This window comes from Pinus tabuliformis, chromosome 9 (genome assembly GCF_031772625.1).
Source record: "Pinus tabuliformis cultivar Carrire ecotype Pingquan chromosome 9, CPIR1, whole genome shotgun sequence".
NCBI classification, from domain to species: domain Eukaryota; kingdom Viridiplantae; phylum Streptophyta; class Pinopsida; order Pinales; family Pinaceae; genus Pinus; species Pinus tabuliformis.
The window spans coordinates 977,450,549-977,472,645 of record NC_142307.1 but is presented as its reverse complement, the minus strand read 5'-3'; the positions used below and the strand labels follow the sequence as shown (position 1 = coordinate 977,472,645).

At 38.4% G+C, this 22,097-nt stretch overlaps 1 long non-coding RNA gene across 1 annotated transcript; it reads left to right on the top strand.

Moving 5' to 3' along the window:
* The first annotated feature begins 10,129 nt into the window (after positions 1-10,129).
* On the top strand, positions 10,130-11,267 carry LOC149152002 (uncharacterized). The gene is made up of 3 exons (XR_016262190.1): positions 10,130-10,193; positions 10,657-10,701; positions 10,980-11,267. It is a non-coding gene; the product is annotated as an uncharacterized LOC149152002 (long non-coding RNA).
* Positions 11,268-22,097: the final 10,830 nt, after the last annotated feature.

Here is a 22,097-nt window from a genome sequence, read left to right as displayed (position 1 = left end):
CATCTTCACATGTCTCGAATAGTTCGTTGAGCACGAAAGCTGACTAGTTGAGTACTTCTCCTTGGTAGCGGTGTTCCGCAATCGAAACGATGTCCAAGGTGCACTCGTTCCTTGTGAAATGCCTCATTGTCTTGCCTGCAATAAGATAGCAAGAAAAACTGATGTTATCCTTGTTGATTTTGTCCAGCTTCGTGCCCTTCTCGCCTCGCTCTGTCCCGTATCTGGCATAGATGCTGTCTTCCGTTTGCTTCTTCCACCGCTTGACCCCAACCTAGAACGCTGTGTTGACTGCATTCCCAACTTCTGCCAACCCAGTGAGTCGATAGATGTGCTCGACATGAATGGGTTATTCCCTATCCAACAATAGCGACCCTCCATGCATCTTGCTTGCCGGTAATTTTGTGCATTGCATGGTAGCAAATTGGGTGTCAAATACGAGAAAATTTTGTAGGTGGAACAGCATGGACCTCTGTATCCCTCTGAAGTCCTCTCTGATCCTAGAGGCCTTGGTGCCATCCTTGCTTTGAAATTCCTCTGCATGCACCTCCCTCTTCATGGCTGGAAACTGGAATCCATCTGTGAAGTCATTGTGAATTAGACTTGACCTGTCATACTTCCCATATAGATCATCGACTACTTCAATTCATGCATCAAGAGCGTTTTGTGGGATTGATATGATTCCTTTTTCCATTGCTCCTCTTCTGCGGTAAACAATTTTTACTGGTGGCCTCTTGCTTCTCCTCTTATGCTTCTGTTCTTTCGAGTGATCCTGGAATTCTTCTCTGGTTTGAAACTCTAGTGTTCCTTGCATCCTCTTGCGATTTATGTAGCCAACTATGACACGACGTCCCCTGACTGACGAGGCTTTAATCAACTAATTACTCGGTGACCTTTCCATGTATTCTAGCTATATTTTGCCGCCGTCGGACAACTGGTACGTGACAACTATGACGTGGCCTGGAAGGTACAGAGTGGGCTGCATGGTGTCTTTATTCTGCCGTGATGGGCTTATTTATTAACTAATTCTATGCTTAATGGGAAAGATTTTGCGACCCTATCTTGACAGTTGCCTTATTGATTACTTAATCGGGAAATAACTACTAGTACGGTGGATGGGATGGGTACTTGTGCGACCATCAATTCTGGAAAAGGTTCAGACCTATGTGTATTCTGCTGACAAGGGTGACATGTGTGGCTACTGTCCCTGCTGACTAGGCCTACCAATGTGACCCCTGACACTATCCATCCTCTGGTGACTTGGCCTACTTATATGGCCGTTGACACTATCCAGTTGCGTGAGTCTTATTGCCCCTGATTCTTTTATTTCTGCGATTATGAATGGGCCTAACCAGTGCATCTGTAGTTTTCCTAGGAACTTTAGGAACTTGCTGTCATAAAGGAGCACTTGGTCTCCGACTTCAAACGATTTCTTCTTGATGTGTCTATCATGCCAAGCCTTCTATCTTCATTGCTCCACTGATTGATGGAACTCTGATAGGAACCAGGTTTCGTCGATTTCCATCAGCTGGCTTAGCCTTTTTCGCAAGGCACTGCTATTCATCATTCCTGTAGCCTCTGAGATTAACATGCTGGGAAATATAAATTCCGCTAGCACCACCGCTTCTTTGCCGTAGACGGGCTGAAATGGAGTTTTTTTTCTGAAGTCTTTTGACTATTGTCCTATATGCCCAGAGAGTCGTTGGAATTCTTTCATCCAAGTCATCCTAGTTGGTAGATACAATTTTTGTTATCCCTTTCTCCATGATTTTGTTAAATGCTTCTACTGCACCATTTTCTTGTGGATGATAAGGACTACTCTTGTTATGTTGTACCATAAAAGTTGTTAGCAAAGTTTCAATTGTTTTGTTCAGAAAGTGGGTGCCCTGGTCAGTTGTGAGGCTCCTTGGCATCCAAACCTTGAAATAATATTTTCAAAAATGAATCGTGCCACTATTTTTGCTGTGCAATCTTTTACTACGCGACCTCTTCCCATCTAGTGAGGTATTTTGTTGCTGTGATTATGTATCGGGCTTGCGAGTGTCTTGCTGATTGGGAAATTGGCTCAATGAAGTCTACTTTCCACTTATCAAAGATCCGCACCGTATGGACCGGGTGTAGTGGTAGCTCATCATGTTGGGAAGGCTTACCGACCCTCTGACAGACATGGCATTCTTTGGCAAATGCTTTCGAATCCTTATGGATAGTGGGCCACCATAATCCTGCATGTAGTATCTTCCTTGCGGTGGCCTTGCCTCCTACATGGCCTCCCACAACCCCTGCGTGGCACTCCCATAGGACAAACTTTCTTTCATGTTGTAGGAAACAACGTCTGAGTATTTGATCCAAGCCCATTTTGCAGAGGTGTCTCGCTATGAGTTGGTAATATGTTTCTATTACCACCAAATGATGCTTCTGTGTTGCCGTGTATCCCTCTGGGCAACGACTTGTTTTTAGCAGAATAGCAATCTCTTCTAGGTGATAGAAATGGCTTTATCCTTAATAGGTCGGCGTCGGGCAACTGATTGTCTATTGCTCCGTCATTCTCCCCTATTTCTAGGCAAGACAGGTGATTTGGCCCTACATTCAATCTTCCTGGCTTAACAACCACTTCAAACGTGAATTCTTGAAATAGTAACAACCACCTGCATATTCTTCCTTCTAGTACTGGCTTGTTTACTAAGTACTTCAATGCGGAATGGTCTGTAAAGAATTTGAACGACGTACCTGGTAGGTAGTGCCTGAACTTTTGGAGAGAGTAGACCATTGCCAGAGCTTCCTGTTCTGTTGTTTTTTAGTTCTTTTCTGCCGTGCAGAGCTTTCTGCTAGCATAGTATATTGGATGGTCCATCTTTTCACCCGGTTGCACTAAGATTTCTCTTAGCGCTATTCCAGACGCGTCGATGTGTATGTGGAGAATTTTGTTCTATAGTCCAGATAAATTCTTCCGTCTTCCTTAGTAGTTTCTCCATTGGGGCTATTATGGCTGCGTAGTTCTTGATGAACCTTTTGTAGTGCCCCGCGTGGCCCAGAGTTGTCCTGAGTTGTTTCACGTTGCACAGTGGTTCCATATGGACAATTGCTGCTACCTTGGCAGGGTCCACGTAGACTCCATCTTTGCAGACAATATGGCCCAGTAGAGTTCCAAAGGGGATTGCAAAAATACATTGTTTAAATTTAAGGAGATCTACAACTGTCTGCGCCTCTTGAACATCACTCTCAATAAGATGGTATGCTTCTTCAATAGGCTTTATACTGTCAAGTCGTCCATGTAAACTTCTAGAAACTTATGAAAGTAATCCTGGAATGCGGCTATTACAATAATTGAGAAGACTGTTGGCACATTATTTAATTCGAATGGCATTACATTGTATGCGTATGACCCCCACTCCGTCGTGAAAGTTGTTTTCTTTTTATCATCCTCAGCTATCCGGACCTGGTGGTAGCCTGAGAATCCATATGTGAACGAGTATGCCTCATTCCCCGCAACATTGTCTAGGAATTCGTTGCTGAATGGCGTGGGGAATGGGTCATGCACGCATGCATTGTTTAGGATTATGTAGTCAATGCATACCCTAATTTCAGTTGCATCCTTCTTGTTTTGAATAACTATGGGGCTTATCCAATCCGCTTCATCTACTAGAAATATGATCCCCGCATCCAACATTTTGTCAATTTCCATTTTAACTTTCTCTTTTACCCTTGGGTTCAGTCGGTATGGTCTGTGCTTTACTGGTCGGGCACCTGGTTTCATAATAGTTTTCATCTCTCCTAGGTTACTTTTTATCCCCTTGAGTTCTGCCACTGAAGCTGGGAACAAGTCCTGGTATTCTTGTAATAAATCAAAAATTCTTTGATGGTTTATTCGTCGCAGTAATCTCCCACTGATGCTATCTTGGGCTTATCTTCCATCCCTACATTCTGTTTTTTCATCTTGACTGGTAGGATATGGGTGCCTTCCGTCGAGGGGTTCTCCCGAATCCCTCTTTCTCCCTTTATTTCTTCAAAGGCTAGATGTCTAATCCCCTCCAATCCATCCTCTTCTGGTCCTGCATTAATTTTGTCACAGGTCACAATCCTGACGATTCCATATCATACAAGCACTGTAGAAAGTTTTCTTTGTGCTCCCCTTCAACTAGCGTCTCTGGGGTGAACAAAACCCCCTTCACTACCTGTAGCACCTCTGTCATTTGTGCCTCACTGCGTTTGAATGAAAAGTCATCGACGAACTGTGCCTCCAAGGTATCCCAGCTAGCCATTTGTCATTGTAGCTCATCCTCGATATACCAATCCTGGGTGATGGTGCTGAGGGTATGTATAAAAGCATGTACCCATAGATTCCTTGGCAGTCCCTGACTTTCCCAGTTGGTCATGCAATATTTGATGTGCTCCTCGAGACTTGAATCCCCGTGTATTCCCTTTCATCTTGTGGCCGATCTTCTTTCCTGCTAAACCTCTCCTTCATTGCTTGCTTAGCGTCCTTCCAGTCTTTTAGTAATTGGCAGTGCGCCTTCCACCATCTTGCTGGCGTTGCCATAAGCACAATGTTCAAAAAGGGAATTCTCTGGTCTTCCGGTACATCCTGGTCCACCCTGTTCAAGAATCGATCTATCAGCTCAAGGCCACAGTACTTCGGGCTGTCACCACTTCCCATGTATCCCCAATTTACTCGGCTTATCATTGCACATTTTCCGGTTGTCAGTTCATATCCACCCTGCTGCCATGCATCCCGTGCAACTTCTGAACCAACTTCTGAGCTTTGAATGCTTCTCCAGCTAACAGATCCTCCGATTGTAGGATTTATGTGGTCCTCCCTTTTCCCTGCTGTGAGCGTATATAGTTGGTCTAACACCCCTGGCTCATCCCTATCATCTATTGGCTATGTAAACCTGGGTCCTTGGTAGGGGTCTAACAGCTAGATCACCCTTAGCCCATCTGCTTTAAAAATCATCAGCTCCTTCAAATCTATGACATCATAGTTTTCGTATGCCCAGTTGATCCCCAAGTGTGTTGGATATGGATATTTATCCCCCATAATGTCTATCACTTTGAACTCAGTGTGCATTTTCACCCCTGCCACATCAACCTTTACATTTTATAATCTTCCGATAGACAATATACAATACTGGTTCGCCATTCTTAATTGAATTGGTGAGTACTTCAGATGTGGCTTCCCCATTGCCTCCCAAGTCTTCCTGGGTAGGATGTTTACATCCGACCCTAAATCTAGCATGGTGTCCCTTATCTGGAATCTTGCCACTTGCGCATTGATTCAAAACTCCTTTTCGCTTCACTCTCCTGGAGGCTTTCTCTGGCCAGGTTTCACATGGTTGTTCCGCCTCCTCTTTTTCCATGGATACTACAACCTCTAAATTTTTCCGCAATTCCTTCATCATGGCCTCATCTTCAACAATTTTTAAGAAAAATTTAAACCATTTCCCAATGGGCTGGGCGGGAGCGGGTCCATGGACTTGCGGTCTTCGAGTGTCCCTATCTTCAGTTATTCCCTCAAACAGTTTGGCTGCTTTTTGATAATACTACTTTTGGCGCTCGGGCCGATATGCCCTTCGTGGCGACGCTACTTTAACGATCAAGGGTGGTTCCTCAGCATAACAATCCTCCTCTATCTTCTTCCCTCCCCGGGTTCAACATTCACCAAGTTGGCCCCTCGTTGTCAGGTTCTCTCTTCCCACTTCGCAATGAGCTCCAGGCAGACCTCCGTTGCATGGGTGTTAACTCTGCACTGCGAACACCAGGGTCTCCTCAGGAGCGGGAATTCCCTTGCGACATGTCCCTCCTGATCGCAGTTGTAGCACCTTAAGGGTCCTCTACCTCCTGTTCTTCCTCCGCGTCCATTTCCTCCTCGCCCCCCTTGACTCGCTTCATTGACCCTGAACGTGGATCTGTCCAGTCTTTCTGCTAGAGCGTCCAACGCTCGACACTGATCGATGTGATGAGTGGTCGATGCATAGAACTTGCAGTAGTTTTTATTGGGGAAATTAGAATACTTTTTCAGAATTGGACACATTCACGACAGGCGTCCATATGTCCTACAAATCTCACAGAAGTCTACATAATTCATTCTTGGGAAGGGTCCTTGCGCTCCGATTGCTGCAACTCTTGCGGTAGGAGGGGTTCCTGACGACCTCACCACCTCCCCTGGTTCGTTAATTCCGCACAATCGCAGGCACTCCGTCGCAACATGCCCTTCCACCAGGCAATGGGTGCACCAAACATTGGGCTTGGCTAGTCATATGGGCTGGAGATCCCTCAGTTTCTCGGTCAAATTCGCGATCTGGCTTTGCAGGCCTGTGATCACCGGATCTTGTAGAATCGTGCCTCCCTGGAGTCTCACCCGAAGCGCGCCGCAACCAAAAGGGAGAAGGGTTCAACATGGGGTCGAGAGAATATCAATCGGGCACAGGGGATAACACACATATGCATCCATAATACATGAAACAAATATAACAGTGCCCTTAACTCATACACATAGATCCATTATAAAGAACACAAAACTAACAACATCCTTGCATCAATCTATGAATTAACGTTTACATGCAACATGTAGACTATTTAAAATTTTAATAGGCCCAATAAGCATGATGCTCAATACATTAGAAGTCTCAACAACCATCATCTCTGTCTTATATTAACTTAGCATAACAGAATACATCATAATCCGACATTTCACCATAAGCATTACATAGAATACCTGGCTCAGTCACTCGGGTTAGATTAGCGCTGCAACACTGTCCCTTGGATCGTAGCTCTCTCTGCTTCAGCATCTGCACCTACATACCTCTTCTGCAACCGACTCCTTCTTCCTCCGGTGGGTCCAGCAACAACCTTCTTCCTTTCTGTTCTTCCCCTTTTATGTCCTTTCCAGTTGCCTGGATTGCCAGTTCTCGCTTCGCTGCTTTCTCTCTTGGCTACTTCTGCGCCTTCCCGTCTCGTTCGCTGCCTTTGCCTTCCGCTACCACCTTGCCATTAGCCCTCCACAACTATTCGTTCTGCCACCTAGCTGTTGCTGCGATTTTTCCCTTTCCTGCCTTTCGGTCAGTCAAAACTGGTCAAAATTATGCAAAATTAACGAAGGCTCCAATAGTGGTCATGCCATCAAATTGCAACAATCAATTGCTAAGGAAATCAAAATAGAATGAATTTGTTATAATACCATTTCTCTATATAATACATAATACACAAATAATTAGTCTCCCTTGTAAAAATTATTCTAGTTGAACCATATCTCTTAATAATTACAATGTTTGGGACATCTAAGTCATACAACCATATTCCTACTTTGAAGGCCAATCATTCTTCTTTTTCAACTTATAATCTCTTGAAATCAAGGGACCTTTTTTACCTTCTTGATTTTCCATTTTATTGAAATCTACCAATACAATTTATGATTTACAGGGGCATCTAGATGTTAATTAATAATTGAATGCTAAAACCGATCTCTCTCAACGGTGTGATGAAATACATAGGTGTTGGTCCAGCCCATAATTATTAATGAATGCTAAAATTGATCTCTCTCAATGGTCTGATGAGATACATAGGTCTTGGTCCATCCCATAATTTTACCATCAAGGATTAATAAAATTGAAAGAGTTCTCTATGAGGGGTTATAGCACCAAGCAAAAACAACATCAATTTGACCATCAAGGATTAATAAAATTGAGAGAGTTCTCCATGAAAGGTTAGAGCTCCAAGCAAAAACACCATCAAAAAGTGATGGAAAACTAAGGCAAAAACCCTACCTTTCCCATAAGAATCGTTCAAATGACTCACCTAGCATGCAACCAAAGGATAAATAAGGCCATATGAAGTAACAAACCAACAATTTTGAATTAATTTAAACACACAATATACATTGTGCCAATCAAGTGCAACATTTAGTGGATGATATATTTTATTCTATGGTCACCTAGGGATAAAACTTTCCATGCGGAAAATTTCATTAGGAGCCTTCTATGTCATCCATCTCCTCATTACTTTCAAGGACATTAAACTAGAGGAATTCTTAATGAGAATATATTTGCATGGGATATGGAATGCATCAAAAGGGACATGCTAAGGCAATTTGTGCAGACGATAAGTCATGTCCTCCTACATAATATCGAACAAAGACATTAGATAATGCACCTTATGGGTTCCTTCACCTTGCTATGATAAGACAAAAAATATTTAATCACCAACTTGCTTACTAAGGCAACTCAAGGCATAAATGGGATAATTGGTGGAGTGATTCTTAGAGAGAGGCCTTTTATGGCCTAGTACCCTTATTCTTGAGAAAAAAATGAGTCCAATATCCCTTTGTGTCATGGTTATCTTGGAAACCATTATGATCTTGTGGTGTTTGTGTGAGCAAGGTCAGTTATGTTGGCTCAACTTGGTCATGAGAAAGCAATTAGAGATATGATAGTTTGGGATCTGAAAAAAATAATAATTGTTTAAGATACTGATGTAATGGACATGCTAGTGTATGATATTTTCACCAACCGTAATGGGAACTAACTCCATAGGGTCCTTTTACATATTAACGTTAAGGTACACAAGTTGTTGGTTCTTAGGGTTAAAGAATATTTTGGTTATGGCATAAGAAATTTCCTATTAAGGGGGATATGCATTTAATGAATGAACATAATTACATTGGAAGGCCTAACAACTCCACTGACATATGCCAAATGGGCTACTTAGTCAAGAAGGAATATTTTAGATCATTACAAAAGCATAATCAACATATTCTTACAAGGCCACATCCCTGCTAGAGAATTTGAAGGACATGGGATTTTCTGGTAAATTGGAACAAAAAATGTCCTTCATCAAGCTATGCATATGGGAAAATCATCACCCATGTAGCTCCAAGAGACTCCCTAAAAGTGTTTCCTCCCTAAGAACATTATAAATATAATCATATTTAATTGCAAGAATATGAACCAGAACTTCATTGGGATTAAAATTAGTATTACCTAATGAACAAACTTTAAAAATAGTTTTTAGTTAGGCTTGGGATGTACCATCTCTATTTTTATAAAATACCCTTACAATATATGTGATAACAACAACATTTTCATGTGAAAGGTCTACCATTTCATGCTCCCTTAATACATAAAATCAAAAGCTACAACTAATTAGGGCTAGCAATGTTGGAAATTGATGGAATTATATTAGAGACAAAAAAAACATCAGATCCAAATCTTACCTGACACCCAACCCTAGTAAATCACATTTTCATCTCCACCCATCTAACACATTATTGTTTATTATATTTAATCTATTAGAAAATTTAAACTAGCCTATGAGGGAATTTAAATGACTCCACTTACTATATATAGATAACTAGCTTATAAATAAAAATTTAATATATATTGACTATAAATTTGAGTATGATGCAGACAATATAATCAACATAAAGTTAGTAGCAAGATAACAAAAACTAAAGTTAGGGTTTTTAGTTTTTATTTTATTTTCTAGGTTTTGTTAAAAGATAATAGATTAATAATCAAAAGAGAATTAAATTCTGGCTTGCTAGGTTGATGAAAGCAAGATGTTGTTATAATCTTCACTTAGATTCAAGTCTTACAATGGCATGCTTGTGCTTGTTCTTGCGCTTGTGTCATTACAACACATATATGTCATTAGCTTCCATTTTAGTTTCATTTTTTGCATCCATTTACCTATTTGGTGATTTCTTTTTGTAGATTTGATGAAAAATCAATACTATTTCATGGGTTAGTGCTCAACATGGCACCACTTACACTACATCTAGCATTGAATTTGGTGTTGTGTTTATTGTGGGGTTTAATGTCTGGTTTCATTAATAAATAAATAAAAGTGAGGGAAACAGTTCCCTTTTTTGTTGTTGTAAATGAACAAGGCCAAAATAATCTAGTTGTCTTAATTCTCATGATTGTGAGGATATTTCCTTTATTTTATTTAATCTCTTGTTTTCTCTCATAAAATCCCCTCAATATCTCTTAAAGTTTCATCATCATGGAAGTTAAGGTTTTATAGAGGAACCTTGATGAGGAAGGTAATGGTTTCTCCCTTCCCTTGTCTTCCTCCTTTCCCCTTTTACTTAGCTTTTTCTTTGTTGATTTGTTAACATTAAGTGTTGTTTCGTTGTTGTAGGTTTCCTGCAAGGAGGCTATGCATGAAGGTTAGCATTCAATGGAGGAAACTCCATGAAGAAGGTAATTGATTCTCCTCTTTCCTTCCTCTTTTTTTTTTTTCCTTTATTTCTATGGGGAGGGGGGCACAAGCTATTATGTATGATATACATATGATTCATGGGTGTGGCTTAAGGAAGACCCTTGCATTCTTGTAAGGAGATAAAAGTTCAAATCTTGACACCCTTTTTATTAAATACTATTTTTATTTGAGATCTACATTATTTACTTGTATGCATGCATTTGTTAGTTTAATTTCAATTCCAATATACATTGTTAATGGTAGATTTCTATGAAAATAGGGATCAAGTACAAATCGTTCCTTTTGGAAACTGATCTAAATTCAACTCCCAACATTCCCTTAACACTTTCTATTGATGTTTCCATTTTTTTCTTAGTTACTTTTTTTGTTGCCGTAAATTTTCATTTGCACATTTTAATCTAGTTTTAGTTTAGTCTTGCATTTTAACGACATTTTTTTGTGTAGGAATGTAGCTCAAGTAGAGCTTCTACCTTTTGGAAAGTGTTTCAGGTTCAATTATTACCATTTTACATTTCTATTTTTTTCAAATTGAATATATAAGTAGTTGATATAAATTCCAATGTTAATCTGGACAATATATTCAATAGTAAATCCAATGGTAACTTTATCATTAAACTTGATGTTAAATCCAATGCTAACTCTAACAAAAAATGACTTTATCTTTGACTTTTAAATTGGGAAAATGCTTCAATTTTATTATTATTATTATTATTTTCTAAATGATAACTTGTTGCTAAATTTGGTGTTAATGCCTTGTTTTGTTGTAGTGTGAACTTGTGCTTGTGAAATGGGTATCGACAGGTGCAAGCCTTGCATGAATTTGGTAAAATAGATATGACTTTTAGCTACTTAGTGGAACAATATTTCTATTGCATGGAAGGATGTTTATCTACCTATGAAAAAATTAAATTAGGGTAGTTATTACTTTCCTATGCTTAAAATTTGGAACTTTGAGTTAAATTTTTTTATAATAATGTTTAGAAAGACTTCCATAAACACTTGACTCTAATGTCCAATTTTATTGCGAAGGAAAATATCTCCTTGCCATTATTTGATTTTCAAGTGCTTAAGATGCTCTTATTTTGTTGAAAAAGAGGATGGAAACATGTTTAAATTAATTTAGAATAAGGAAAGTACAAATGTCATTTGTGTTTTTTTAACAAATTGAATTGTGCATACATACTTGGAAAGTGCTACACCAACAATGTCTGGATACCACCTCTATGCCATCGTGACGTGTAACCATTACAATTCAAATATTGCATCGCAAATCATGAGTACAATTTATTTGTGGTTGTGCTGAGCCTATTAAAACGTAATGTTGGAAATAGCGAGAGGGGGTAGATCAATATTTCACTTACAATTAATTAATTATAAAATTTTTAGAGTATGAACAACAGAACAATAATATTCAACGCAACACAAGAGAAGTACACAACATATTTTTAGGTGGAAACCCTTATGGGAGAAAAACCACCAAACACTTTTCTAATAATTTATGTGTACACAAATTTTCTAGCTCTAACTGAAAGGGAAGCTCCAACTTCATATTACTCTAGAAAAACATTCAATTTATCAGGAAGCTCCAACTTTTGAAAGGATGCTCCTATACCATGGTTTTACCAACTCTAACTAGAAGGACGCTCCTACACCATGATTTTACCAATTGATCTGGAAGAATGCTCCAATGCCCTAGTTTTATTAGCTACAAATGATAGGATGCTCCAACAAACACTACCCTCCCACCTTGAAGTATTTTCAGGCTCGAACCTGAAGGAGACTTCACTCTCCTACTTTGCACCACCTAACTACCCTGAAAATATAAAAAAAAGAGAAATAATTGTGGGATCTTGTACCATGGATAATGACCCACTTACAAAGATATTCAATAAATGACCCACTTACAAAGGTATTCAATAAACCCCTTTATTTCTAACATATGCTTCGGTGAACAATAAAAGTATGTCAATCAAAAATATGCTTTCGTGAATACTGACACCACACCTTTCTATTGCAATACCTGGAAATTCCTTCAATAAATTCACACATCAAGTTTCATACCTCAGATTTGTTTATGCAAAGTGTACCACTGTTGTAACTAAAGTTTCCCTTCAAATCTGCTGATGTAAATCCATTGACTATCATGGATATTCCTGAAGATGTCCTCTTTTCTATCAATACTGTGCCTCTGATTAATACTACTACCCTTAACACTATTGTAGATGAAATTTCCCTTTATTGTCTTCAATGATTTAGAGAGTAAGTCTTTTATGCTCTCAAGTGGGCCAGAAACTGATCAAGGTTCATAGGACTACTGCAGACAAAATATTATAATATTTTTTGACCTTACAAAGGCCCTTAGAAATCCCTCTGTAATCTAACAATAAATCGTTGCTCCATAGGCTAAATATATCACAAATAAACTTTAGAAATTAGAGTGAAATATTCCTTCAGATGGCCTTACTTTAACAGATCTAAAAAGAATAAGTCGATGAAACCCTTAACTCAGATTTGATCTCACTTGTCTACACTATAGGACTAAGCTTTAGAGATAGGTCATAAGTGAAGATTTGATGAATAATCTCAAAATATGCCCATGCAACATCCTTCAAAATATGCCTTAGATTCCATAGGCTGAGGTATGCATTAATAGAAGTCAAGGTTTTGATCCTCAACAAGGCCCATATCTGTTATATTATAAGGTTGAAGTCTGTCAAAATAAATCCTCCCTTAACCCGATGAAAATGCCTTAGGTTTGCGTCTAACACTGTCAAAACACACTGCCATAAATTTCATTCCTCAGACGTGTCCTTCCATAGGGGTAGAGTTAACTCTTAGTCAAGGTCGGATTAGGGCACAAAAATAAGTCTAGAATATTCCACAAGAAGAACCCTAATATCTGCAAGATAATACGCAGAGTGCCTCCAAAAATTGCACATAGATTTGTAATCAAAATATAGAGGGATGGAGTTGCTTGAGAGAAACTAGACTTTGCTTTTAAGATATGCACAAGAAAATGTCTTCAGCCTAGATCTTTGATGCCATAAATAGCAACGAATAGAAGCTAATGAACTTAGGTTTTAGGGGTCTGCAAAAGGTGCTCATAACTGTTGAAATATGCCACCAAACTTGCTTCTGTTGAAGGCCAAAATAAAGCCTTAGAACTTGCACATTTGTTACATGAGTTTGGCCTCAAGTATGTGCTAATATACCCACGAAGTTCCTCAGAGGATAAGCCCAAATCCACCTTAGAAAATTGTCATAGACATTTTCAAAAAAGGGGCTAAGGGCCTCAGAAGATGCTCAACACTTAATGATGAACCAATAATCAAAAGCAAACTTCAAGTGACCAAGAAAAAAATCTCTCAACTTCGGCCTACTACTTCAGATGTTCATGACTTCTTAAGGCCTCATATCAATATATGTATGTGAATAGATCTTTTATTGATGCCCTCAAGGAGGATCCGAGCTATATTTATAGTAGTTAAAGAGTCACCAACAATGAAGTCGAATTGATCAATTGGAGGGAGTCGACCTTCAAATTTTGAATTTCAAAATTTAATATAGTTGAGCCAAAATAATTTTATTTTTGGATGCTGACTTGACTAATTAAATTTCCCTTGACGATATCACCTTTAGCCAACAAAATTTATTAGGATAGGTCCATCATTAACTTAAATTAATTTTTGAAATAAAAAGTCAACAATCTATAGGTTACTTGTAGAATCTTCTTTAGGGGCTTTTGACCACAAATGGGACTCCAACCTTTATAGAGACATATCTCCTCGATCATGAGGAATTATGAGGCATGCTATCTATTGTTAGAATCAACATGACAAAGACCACCAAATGAAGATGATATTGATCCCAAGAACCCTGACTTCCTTTTCATTTTAGTCATTGAAAGTGGGGCTTCTTTTGGCTGTTGCTTGGGTTGACATCAATGACAACTAATTTCCAACAATCCCCCCCTTTTTTCATTGATGGAAACATACCTACTCCCCATGTGATTGCTGCTCCCCCTAAATCCATGCCTCTGATCTTCTTTTTGTGATTTCTCTCCCCCTTTGAAATCAATGGAAAAAGGTGACTCTCCCTAATGAGATACCTTTTCTCTCTTATTGCAACATGCGTTTCTCCCCCTGTCTACTTGGCTTGATGGAATACATATCAATGTGAACTTGATAGAATATTAAGCTTCCGCCGAAGATACTCAAATATCTCTCATGGTAGAGGCTTGGTGAAGAAGTCAACTATTTGTTCCTTTGTCCCAATGTTCTCTACCTTGATATTCTTTTTGGTAACTTGTTCCCGAAGAATGTGGTAGTTACTAGGAATGTGTATTTTTTTAATGCATAACACGATTTTTTGAGAGGCTTATGGTGCTGGTGTTGTCGCAGACTATTAGAATGGGCTCATCAAACTTCACTTTGTTACACAACATTTTGTCGCATTAGGAAAATGACCATTGGTTTGGATATTTCGTTATCCACAAATGTGTCCCAGAGCATTCACGTGCAAAAATTATCTCAAAGAAAGTGGAATTCTTGGATCCCATGGTACAAAGCCCTATTTTTGGCTACCTGCGCAATTCCCTAGTTTATTTCTGCAGATATGCAGATAAGACCATTAGAAGCTGCACATAAGTACGCATTGTCTTACACTGTGACCTGTGAACATGACTTACCACATGTAAAAACAAAACGTAAAGTCTAGAAGAATTGTTGGTAGCATCTATCCCAACCAACAAGCTTCAAATGGTTTCCTATTCAGTCCTGATCCCTCCCATCATGGAGAAACTCCCTATATTTGTGGAATCTCTATCCCACCATTAGAGGATCTCATCCCTTGGAAAATGGATCCCAAATTTCCCACTCTTGGCCAATAAAGCTAACCAAGGATTTAGGATTGAGGAGGAATGTCAGAAGAAGGTTTACGTTGCAGGAATAAGGTTGGAAGGCTATTCATTCAAGGAGAGGGTTGGATATTGTGGGAAGGGACTTGCAACATCAAGGCTACATGGTTGTAAGGCTATTATCCATTTTATTAATATAAGGCAATTGTTCTTTCTCAATTACATCTTTTTTGATATAATTTGTAGGATTCCTTGATCACCTACATAGATTGTGATTACATATTGATCAGTTTATGGTATATGATTAGTTAATTAGTCCATTTATCTCATGATTATATATTGGATGCTTTGATCTCTTGTTTGTTTCTGTCAATGCAGATCTCCTTCAGGATGTCATGGAGAAGCTGTGGGGAGCAACAAGAGGACCTCTAAAGCATCAAGGAGTAGATGAATGAGAGATCTGAAAGGGACTACATCAGTCATTTTTTTTAACAGTAAGTGGCCTCTATCATAGTCTAGAGAAAGGTAATAGTTCTTGATTGTTTGTTACTAGGTTTCTTTGAAGTCTATGGAGATCTCTCTTGTCCATAAGAGGGATAGGTCCACATAAAAAATTGGCGACCCCTCTGGGGACTCATCTCACTCTCCTTTAGTTTTCTTGTTTGAACTTTTGAACCTTTTGTACAAGCCTTCTTTGAATGTATGGAAAGATTAAAATTTTGGATTTTGGCTTGGATTTGACTTGTTTTTTTATTTTTTGTGAAATTCCTTGCTGTGTGCACTTAAGTTTTAGTCATAGTGCGCATATTTGTGCACCTGTCTTTTAGAAATAGAGCGTATACACACTGGTTTCCACTAGAACTTGCGCACATTCTTGGAATTTTAAATTTTTTTAGTTCTATCCTTATCTAGTCCAAACTTTTTGGTTTTTCCTGTCAATTTACACTTGCTTGTACCTTTTTTGAATGATTGTTAGCATGGCTGAGTGTTATGGAAAGATTTGCTTGTGATTGTCTTTTTTTTGCAAATTAGGGTAAGGTCTTATTCGATGAATGATCGATCTATCAAAGGAGAGATTTGTTGGTCTTGTCTTGTTGACTGTCTATCTTTATTCTGTTGATTACATCAGGTTTTGAGTCCAATTTTATCTTTTGCGAAAGGTTGATCTGTGTGTAAAAATCAATGATTTGCAAGATTAGGTATTGTTTGTGAAAAATACTTCTTGTACTAGTTTCAAAATGAAAAACCATTTTTATTTCTGCTGCTGAAGTGTTCATGAACTGTACTTTTGCCGCAAGTGAATTCATAGCAATCAACTAAGGAAAACTCATTTTTAGTCATTATTTGTTTTCTGTTGCATTTTTCAAATTTCTGAGTGATTGTATGAAAACAAAGGTTTCTTGTTTTCTTTCGTTATTGGGCAAAGTGAAAATTTGAAGTTATTTTCAATATTTGGGTGATTTGAAATTGGACATCTGCATCTTAGGAGAATGATTATAGTGGAATTTATATTTTTTGTTTACATTTCAGTTGAAAAAGTGAAAGATCCTTTCCTTATTTCAGATAGATTTTCATTGAAACAAAAAGATTACATTATCATTTTCGACTACATTAGGATTTGTGTCGAGTCATAATTTCATCAGTTTCACATCCATTACCTTTGAGTAAATAACAACTCTTAAAATCAATGCTAATAAAATCAATCTAGAAAGTTTTATTTTTAGGGCTCTTTTCCACCTACAATAGATCCGGTTGTAGGGCTTTGGAATAGGGAAGTGAGACAACTTTCCAAAACTGCAAAAAAACATTAGTATCTTGTGATAGGGAGAAAAATCCATTTACTACAATTTTTCTCTAAGAAGTTCCCCTTACAAAGGAGTCAAGCACGAGATCATATCAGACTCGGTGAAGTGATCAAACCCACTTCATTAGCTATGGTAAAGTGATTTACACATACTAAAAATGGTGCCAAATGTACTTGGGAGTCACTTGGAAGTAAACCTCATATTAACCATGTTGAGGAACTTTCAAGGGGATTAAGCTTTGTTTCTCTGCCCTTATGTGTACGTCTGATCTGCGACTGTCCCCCCAGATTGAAATTTTTTACGTGACCGTATTCTTAGGGCTTTACCCGAGGTGATGACAGAGGGGAAGTCTCTACTGTACCTGAAACAAATATTGGCTAGACTCACTTGTAAATTTCTGGAGGGTATTCTCCATTCGAGATGGCATAATGAAGTTTAATTACATCAGATCGTGTACATTAAGTAGGTTGTTAGTGTAACTGTTTCCACTCGCTCTATATATAACCACTTTTCACTTTGATTTCTGCAACGTTGGATTTCATCACCAACTAGTGATTTCACTGTGATATGCTTATTTGCATGGTTTGAATCCTTAGATTTTTTAGTGTGCGTTAATTGTTTGTTTTTACTTTTTAGAGACCTTAGGATTGGATTGTGAATATTGTTTGATTTTGTTATAATTTTCATCCTGGTTGAATCACCAAGGCAGTGACGTGGAATGTAAGGTAAACCTCTTGAATGTACACTTAGTCAATTGGAAAAGATATAAGTTGAAAGGTCAAAGTCAACAGGATCCAAATCCTCAGAGGAACCTGAAACATCAACAGTTTTACAATTTGAGACAATAGAAACGAAAGTGAATCCAACACAAGAAATAGAATCAGGCTTAGTTCACTCTGGCCTAGAGATTACCAAAGTAGTTCAAACTGAATTTGATACTAGTGAAGCTACGAATACTGAACTAACCGAACCAGACATAGAAGAACCTGAGTCTAATGTTTATCAACCTGAATCACCTTCGACTGTTATAGATCCTACTCCCGAGCCACCTTCACCTCGAAGGAAGCTGATAATTACGAATGGATTAGCTTATGGGTTAATTAGCTTATAGTTAATTAGCATTGAATATATTACCATAAATGAAAAGACAAAAACACCTCATTCTCCATTTACTGGTAGTGAATCTTTTGACCCAAGATTTCCTTTCTCTCCTTTCCGACCCGACCCTTGGTATTCTACCACTGTGAGCTTTTTTAGTTAGACTTTGTCATTGCCACACATTCCCTTTTATTCACCAGAAAGAAATATGTCAGAAATCCCTATTGGGAGCCAACCCATTGATTCATATATGTTTACCAGCGCCCTGGAATCACTTACTGAGACTTTTTTAGGAGCTGCTTCTTCTCCCCAACCTTCTACTTGGTCATCTGGTTTATCTACATCTACTGTTTAGAGAATGACATCCATGCCTGAAGCACTTATGACATTAGACCAACAAATTCATATGGTATCCGGTAATTGAAGTAACCCTCAAGTAACCCCAACTGGTGTTTTTACCTACCTGGGGGGAAACCACCTTATCCTTCACTTGGAGGACAACATATTTTTGGGGGTCAACCTTTTATTGGAACTTATGGTCAGATACCTTAGCCTGATCTAGGTCAACTTGCTGTAAATCAACCTTCGCTTAATACTCCTTACCCTCGGGCAAACACTATTTGGAATCTTGATTTTACTCAACAGTTTGGTCCAGTTGCTCCATAAGTGCCACTTTATCAATTTGTTCAACCTGCTTGACAACCTATTCCTCAAATACCTATTCCAAGTATTGTTGTACCTGTCCTACGACCTGTTCAGGGGATTCCACAAACAATTGTCCAACAACTTGTCCAAGGAATTCCTCAATCACCTGTTCAACAACCGATTCAACAACCTGTTTAGAGTTCACCACAAACACCTGTTTTGTAGCCGTTCCAAGTTCTACTTAGACACCTATATCAGGAGTATCACAATCGACCATTCCAGTTACCCCTCAAATATTTTCTCCTCATAATACTCAGGCAATCCCGCAGGTTTCTACTTATCAAACCGTTCCTATCGGCCAACCCATTGTAGGAACAATGCAAGCACCTTTTCAAGGTCAAGCTTATCAAGTTCCACCTTTTCAAGGACAAGTTTTTCAAAGTTCATCTTTCCAAGGTCAAACTTTCCAAAACTCGCCTTTTCAAGGTCAATTTATTCAAAGTCAAACTGTTCAAAGTCAATTTGTTTAAGGTCAACCTTTGCATGTTCAATTTGTACAGGGGCAATATTACTTAGGTCAAATGGGTGAAACTCAACCTTTCTAGAGTCAACCATACCCTGGTCATACTTATCAAGTCCTTGTTTAATCTCAACCCGCTATGGTTCACCCTGATTAGCCTGGTGGAATTCCAATTCCAACTGCATAGGCTATTCCAGGATATCCTGGGTATCCTCCTCCAGGGGTTGGTCTTAACTCGCAAGGTTATTAAACGTTATCTCAAGACCGTAACTGACAGTTACCGTTTATTGCAACCCTAGATTTACCTAATCTATCCTAGTTAACAAATGATCCCATTTATTATTATCCTTATTAGTCGATGATTCCTACCAAGTTACCGAGAGACATACCCAATTTTGAAGGCAAATCGAGAGAAGACCCATCCAATCATGTGATGACATATCATATTTGGTGTGCATCAAATTATTTAATCGACGATTCCATCCATCTTCACATTTTCCAATGAACTTTAATCGGTTTGTCATCCAAATGGCCCATTGAGCTACCTCACACATTTTTCATAACTTTAACTCTCTAGCAACAACATTTTTAACCCATTTCCAACTACCAATTTGATATGATACTGGTAATGAACTATTGACTTCTTTAAAACAATCAAAATCGACTCAATTTCTGATCATATACATGAATGGAGACGTATACATCGGTTAGTCAAAGTTTTTATTCCAGATTAGATTTTACTTGAGTGGTTTACGAAGTCAATTCTTCCTGTTATTACGAGGATGTTGCTAAATCATCCCCTTCTCATTCTTGTGAAAGAGACGAGGGCACCTTGTCTAGATAGACCACTCAAGAAATATATGTCCTTTACCTTTATCTTGAGAAAATGTGCTCCTAGTCTAAATGCCTGTGCTTGAAAATCCCATGCACTTACAAGATATTCAAGTAATTCCATCTGTTGCTTCATTCTGAGAAGCTAGAAGAATTTTAGCAATCCATAATCTCTTAGCGCCTAGATGATAGCAAGATCATTTTATGCATTCATATCTTGTTATTCATGTTATCTTTCCCTCCATATCAAAGACATTTTGTAGCAATGAAATCTTGAAACATTACAAAGAGATTCATTAGGATCAATTTCATGCAAAAAAAACTTGATAAATTTTGAGATAAACTAGTGGAAGAAATTTGGATTTTGTGCCCAACGCACCCCCTAAGGGAGGAAAATGCATTGCAATACTCCCTCTAGTGTTAAGTTTCTAGGATCAACTCACATTTCGATCTTTTGGCAGTGCGCTAATCCAAGGGCGCAATATTTATGCCCTAGGGCCTCTAAAAACCCAAGAAATGTGCATGAAACTGCAAAATTCCACCATGAAAAGAAAGAGAAAGGTCTTAGCTCCTACTTGGAAGTGACGATGCCTAAAATAATCTTCTAGATTGACTGCAATCAATTGCAGAAGATCAGGGGTAAAAAGCACTTAGAGCTCCAATGTTAAAAGGTAAATGTGAAATGGTAAAAATGAATTGTCATTTTAGATATTTATGGTCATTTTCTACTCATATTTAAAGTTTTTACCTTGTTACAATTCAATTTTATCATCAAACAGGTATTTCTAATCCTTTTGATGGTGTTTTGAGTAGGTCGACAACTATTTAACATATTTTTTCGTGTTTTGAATGCAATAAGATCATTTTGACCGAGAGTAAACTTTTATCACATTATTGGGCTCTGTAAAATTACGAAAAAGGAACCCCCTTGAAGTTCTCTTTTAGCTCTTTTCAGACTCCCAAAATATGAAAAGATTGCCGAGCACTTATCTTTTCAAACTCGTTAAAGTAAATGAAAAGACGTCTACTCAGTATAAGTTTAACCCTTTTCTACACTGAGATAGACTACTTATGAAAAAGGAATACCTTAGTCGAACATGGCTAAGAGGTTCTCCTGAGTATCATTTTCTTCCTTTTCAGACTCAAGAGACTATCTAAACATGAAAAAGATGTCGAGTTTTCACCTTCATTGGACTCGTACAAACATCAAACGATGATGGACTTGTCGATCATGATGGGGCCTAACCACTCCTTCTCTGGGTTCATTAAATATTCTCATAGGGATTCATCCGAAGGACAAACTTATAAATCAAGCATATGTTATCCTCCTCAAGCTTGTCAAAAATAAATAGGTATTGACCAGTAATGGTTGGGGAAGTTGGGAAAATGGGATACTCCACTTGTTAATGGAATCGAGTCACTTTTGAACACGACACTCTTTCGCTTCATCTTCGTGGATGTTGGGTTGGCAAATCTAATTTTCTTTTGGTTTATCATACCATTTCAAAGCCTCCGTTTCAGTTTTGGGTCAAAGATGCCAACTCCATTCAGTGTTTCCACTATTTTCAAGAGAAGTAATTCAATCGATATCTAATACAATACTTTTAAGCCATCATTCTATGTCTGTTGTTCCTAATCCAGTTTTGTATCATCATCATTTTGGTCATTTTGTATCAAATCATCATTCCCGTTTCACGTCGTTTATGGGGGATGCATCAATTCCCTCCTACAATGGGTCACTTCCTATCGAAACAAGCTCATTATCTAGGAAGTTGACATGGAAACACCCCTTTTGTACCTTAGTGTTTACATACATCAATGGAAAGTTTCCTCTCTCTCTTGGCGACAAGTTTACATCATTGGCCTTTGGTAGAAATATTTTGTGTGGTGTTCGACATCAACTCATTCATTCACACCATACAAATTATACTAGAACAACTTGAGATCCATTAACATCATCAGTGGTTTCTCTCGCGTATGTTAATGACCTACATCATTGGATGGTAATCATATGGTGTCTACCATGTTTGACTTCGGCTCATTAATTCACATGGTTAGACTCTGACATTGGCTGGTCACGTGAATGAGATAGAAGACCTCAGATCTAGTTTCATCCACCGAGGCCGTGATT